The sequence below is a fragment of the Microtus pennsylvanicus genome, chromosome 1 (assembly GCF_037038515.1).
Source record: "Microtus pennsylvanicus isolate mMicPen1 chromosome 1, mMicPen1.hap1, whole genome shotgun sequence".
Lineage (NCBI taxonomy): Eukaryota > Metazoa > Chordata > Mammalia > Rodentia > Cricetidae > Microtus > Microtus pennsylvanicus.
Genome location: NC_134579.1, coordinates 18996618 through 19002617, shown reverse-complemented (window position 1 = coordinate 19002617; position 6000 = coordinate 18996618).

The window sequence follows — 6000 nt, the reverse complement described above, 5'->3', positions numbered from 1 at the left end:
TCAGGTTGTACTTTCATAGAAACAAGATCACCTGCTGAAGCAGTTCAACACCCATATGTGCTGAGAACACCAAAAGTTATGAATCAAGAAAATACTCCTGTTCACTTGCCTATATGAAAATCTGAAGAAGGCATTTTCTAAGTTGAGGTTCCATCTTCACAGATGATTGTAGCTAGTATCAAGGGAACAAAAAATAACCCTAAGCATCACACACACATGTGTGTGTATGTGTAAATATACATATTTACATATATGTGTGTGTAACTATAATTATTAGGAATGAAGAATTAGTGGAATCTAGAGAGAGTTGAAGAGAATATGTCAGGAGTGGGAAATAAGGTGGGGAAGAAAGAAAGGAAATATATCATTCCTCCATGAAATTCTAAAAAGTTAAAAGTTGCAGTTACAAAATTTATGAAGGTAAATTTTGAGCTGCAAATGCTAACTTTTCATGAAAGCATTAGGATCTTAGGTCACATTTCTCGATGCCATTTTAAGCTAGGTGTTGCTCTGTGCCCCCAGCTTCCTCAGGGCAGAAACAGGAGCATCTCACAAAACCCCGTAAGTCAGCTTTCTGTAGGAAGTCTTACAGCTAGTGGTTATCCAACCACTGGGGTGTGGCCTCATATATTATATATGCCGATGTAGAGCATGTGTCCAGTCTCTTTTCTAGCCATGGGATTCTGCTTCTGATCTCTGTTCAAGCAGAAGATTATGATTTGTGAGTCTACCCCTAAATAAATAACCGTCTATTTCTCAATTCTGAGCTAGCGTGGGATTTCTTTTAAGCGTCCATCCACATTTGGCACCCATGTGGATTTGGACTCCACGACTACCGGGTGGATGGCCTAACAACCCAACTAGTCCATGACAGTCTCCCAACCCTGCCTACTTGACTTGCTTTTACCTAAGTGGCTTTTGTTTACAGCCCCTGCCACAATGAAGCTTACTGTGTATGGCATCTTGGAAATTTTCTAAGGGCACCAAGGCTTCAGTGTTCCCTGGCATGGTTTTCTACCACAGTTCCTTGCCATATGGCAACTTGTGCAGCTTCCAGTTTCTGCTCCCTGCCTGCCAGTTCTGAGTTTCTTTTCTTTTCTTCTTCTTCTTCTTTTTTTTTTTAATGATTTTTTGAGACAGGGTTTCTCTGTGGCTTTGGAGCCTGTCCTGGAACTAGCTCTGTAGACCAGGCTGGTCTCGAACTCACAGAGATCCACCTGCCTCTGCCTCCCGAGTGCTGGGATTAAAGGCGTGCACCACCATCGCCCGGCCAGTTATGAGTTTCTTGCTCCATGTATGGAATTTATTTTATTGCTTTTAATTTATCAAGCAAAGCATATTTCTCAGTATTTAACCAGTACCAAGGCAGAAAACTAAAGAGGCTCGGAAACTAAAGCATCCCAGAAACTAAAGCGGCCCTGGAACATTCCTGTCACCACCGGTTGCATTGCTTCTATTCGCAATTCTGCAACCACGACATCTGCTGGACAATAAAGACCACATAACAGGTAATTAATAAATCAGCACAGCGAACTACATTAATATTGAAACTTTTAGTAACATTTTGCTAATTTTATGTTTTGTATTATGCGAGGCTTATATGGTTATGGTGACACTTCAATTTATTGGGTATTGGGACTCAGTTTTTTCCTTCATATTCTATCATTAAGGAAGAATATGGAACTTTTAGAATGATACAGTCTTTACAGATTAATAATGAACATCTAGTTGACAGGATTAATACTATTAAAATCAAAAGTTACCTGAAAAAAATTAATACTATGAAAAAGGATAAAATTAATTTGACAGACAAAATTGAATCCATATCTAAGGGTACGAAGAAGTTATCTGAAAGAATTCATACTATTGAATTTGACAACCAAAATTTGTTAAAACGTTATGATAAGTAAGGAGATAGAGTATCTCTCCAGGATGGCCATCTGCACGCTATTCAAGTAATGTCCAAGGATGAGATATTATCTTTAAAGGGGAAACTTCGGAGCTTGGAATCACATGTACAGAATGAGGACCAGGTGAGGTGTCTCAATAAAATCACTAGAAATATATACAGGCCAGGAGATTCAGACTTTACAAAAGACAGTAATAAAAAGATTTGAAATAATTCAGGAAATTATTGGAGCTAATGAACAGGGAAAGTAGGCATAAGGACAGGATACAACATCGCCAGTAGCTGTCAGAGATGACATACCAAGGGTTTTAGCTTCCTACACTGTAATCTACTTTGACAAAGCATCAAGTTCTAAAGGTCCAAAAATATCCAAAGAAGATAGATGGATACCTATAGGAATGAATGATGTAAGAGAAATTAATCAAGCTGTTGTAACTTATAGTTTGCATTCCACATTTGGTAGGGAGATGTTAAAGGAAGTCTTACAGCCAGTTATTACCCGCCCACTGGGGCATGACCTGTTATATTTTATTTGCCAGTGTAGAGCATGTGTCCAGTCTCTTTTCTGGCTGTGGGATTAGTTTCTGATCTCCGTTCAAGCAGAGGATTCTGATTTCTGAGTCTACTCTTAAATAAACAACTATCTATTTCTCAATTTTGAGCTAGTGTGGAATTTCTGTTAAGCATCCTTCCACATCAGCTAGCCTGGTAATATGCATCAGTGAACAAGAGATCTTGCTTCAAGGTGAAATAAGACTCAGTCTCCCCATTTCTGCATTACTTGTATAAACACACACATGCATGCACATATGCATACACACACACACACAGATTGACAGACAGAGAAATTGAAAGATATTATTTGTGTACCTAAAAAAAAAAATCTCACCATTGCCTTCATGTTGGAAATTCACTGTCTGAATTTTTATAGCCGAGTTCTGCTTACATTATGATTTATCTGACCATATACCCTTTATCTTCAAAAACTTGATTGTGTTTCCGACCTAAAAGAAAGCAAATCAACAATAAAAAGAAAAGTTTCCATCCCATAATCCCCTCTTTGCCATAAATATATCTTTATACATATAAAATTGACTTAATTTCTTAAATTCAAATATGACACATTTTTAGTACAATTTGTGATTATATTTACAAAAAAATGATCTTTGGCTCAGTGTGTGGGTGCACCCCTTGCGGTCCTGAGTTCCTTGCTCGTGCTCTCTCTCCTTCTGCTCCTGATTTGGACCTTGAGATTTCTGTCCGGTGCTCCAATGTGGGTCTCTGTCTCTGTCTCCTTTCATCGCCTGATGAAGGTTAATATTCAGGAGGATGCCTATATGGTTTTCTTTGGGTTCTCCTTCTTATTTAGCTTCTCTAGGATCACTAATTATAGGCTCAATGTCCTTTATTTATGGCTAGAAACCAACTATGAGTGAGTACATCCCATGTTCCTCTTTTTGGGTCTGGCTTACTTCACTCAGGATAGTGTTTTCTATTTCCGTCCATTTGCATGCAAAATTCAAGAAGTCCTTGCTTTTTACTGCTGAGTAGTACTCTAATATGTATATATTCCATACTTTCTTCATCCATTCTTCCATTGAAGGACATCTAGGTTGTTTCCAGGTTCTGGATATTACAAAGAATTCTGCTATGAACATAGTTGTTCATACTTTTGTTCATACTTTTGTTGTATGATAGGGCATCTCTTAGGTATATTCCCAAGAGTGGTATTGCTGGGTCCAGGGGAGGTTGATCCCGAATTTCCTGAGAAACCGCTGGCCTGGGTCTGAAAAAGCTTGGGATAAAACCAGACTCACTGAACATAGCAGACAATGAGGACTACTGAGAACTCAAGTACAATGGCAATGGGTTTTTTATCCTACTGCACGTACTGGCTTTGTGGGAGCCTAGGCAGTTTGGATGCTCACCTTACTAGACCTGGATGGAGGTGGGTGGTCCTTGGACTTCCCACAGGGCAGGGAACTTTGATTGCTCTTTGTGCTGACGAGGGAGGAGGAGGGAAATGGGAGGCGGTGGCAGGGAAGAGACAAAAATCTTTAATAAATAAATAAATAAATAAAAATGCTCTTTGGGTTCCACAAAAAGAAAGAACAACAGTTTAGATATCTTCTGAATGATACTCTCTCTTCTGGAGGCACTTTGCCCTGGATACACTTACACTGGACATCTAAATGATTTCTGTTCATGTTATAAGGAGTAACTGCATAGACAAAGGTCGCGTCCAAGCACCTCTTTCATTACACACCCCATTAATCAGGGAACTGCTGCCTAGTTCTCCTTGAAAGCTTTTGATGTTATGTTCTTTTTTTCTTTTAAATATAAACTTACGTCTCTTCTTGTTGTGCTTGTTTGTTTGTTGTTTTAATATTTCTAGACTTGCTGGTTCTTGATGCCCTGTACTCAATTATATTTGTGTATAAAAGCTCATCTTTTTTTTTTTTGCAATATCCACATATCCTCAAAAGATATTGTGTAGAAAGTCTAAAACCATTGAGCAACTATAATTCCTGATCAGCAATTTATCTCTTTGTGAATGTAATGCCAATGTACTGGGAAAATAATTGTTATTGTAGTCTTCTAGCCAGTTTATGACCTTTGTCTTGATGTGGAATTTAATTTTTACCTCAAACCATTACTTTTAACTCATTTGTTTAATTTCTCTGATTTATATATCATGATAGTACCTTTACTGATAAATTATCATTTTCATGGTATCCAGGCTACATAGAGTTATGTAAGATAAGTAATTGTTTTCTCTGCATTTTTATTTGAATCTTGTTTTTGCATTTGTTTTTCACCTGTATGAGCAAATACTTTAATTTTTTCTTTCCTAGCAATCTACATTGATATCTTGGATTTCCTCAAGAACTTTATGTGCATATTTCCTTATTTTTATTTTGGAAAATAAGAAATTTTATAAATCATTAGATAGATTTTCATCATAATTGAAAAGCTGTATAAAATTTCAATCTAATTACAAAAATTATAACATTTCATGTCACTTTGCACTGGTAGTACATACTATTCTAATTTCCAGAATGTATGGATTAATACTTAACTCAGATACTTAATTTATTCTTGTCACATTCTCAATAATTTAGGTCATCTGTAAACATAATCTTTTATAAGTTGGGAAATTATCTTTAGAGGAATTTTCTTTGTTCATAATTTTAAACTTTGGTAATTTTGCTTATTTTATATCACAATAGTTTCTGAAAGAGATTGTACAAAAGTTTATAATTTCTGAGTATAAGATATACACAATGGAGCATTTACAAATTAAAAACACTAACTCATGGTCTTCATAACATACAATAGAGAATATAAATGTTATAAACTACAGCTAAATAACTATTAAATAGACATTTATAAAAACAGAAATGTTTCATAATTCACATAATTGTAAGCAATATAAATAACTCTGAGTCCCTAAAATCTATGTGTTGAAACATTAACCTTTAAGTTGATGGTATTAGGAGACAATGACTTTGCCAGAATAATAGGTACCTGAAAATTATGTGCCATTACAAATGATTGCTAAGGAAGCTATTTATTACTTCTGACACATTACCCTGTGAAGTCATCTTGAAAGATGTCTCTCTGTGAACCAAGCAGGATCTCACTTATCAGAATCTATATGGATTTGTTCTTAGAGTTCATCAACTTTAGCGTTATGAGAAATTTTTGAAATATTTTTATAATTTAAAAGTGTTTTTCTAGTCTTTTTAAAAGTTATCCTATATATAATTATATGTATGTATATATATGTTTATATATTATGTTTTTACCATATTTCTACAATCTTCCCTAGCTTCTCTAAGACATTTAGTTAATATACCCCAAACAATCTGTGTTATGAATAATCTAGTTATCTAGTCTGTGTACTTCTCTATAACATAGTATTAAAAATTGGTGGAATGTATCAAGAATCAAACGTTCTATCAGAGAAATATGTTCAATTTTTGTGGTATATTACTGACCTTACTCATGGAGATTAGTTTTGTGCATCTGGTGCATGCAAATATGAGCGAGAAAAGATGCTCAGAAACACAAAAGGGTATAGTTTGCTG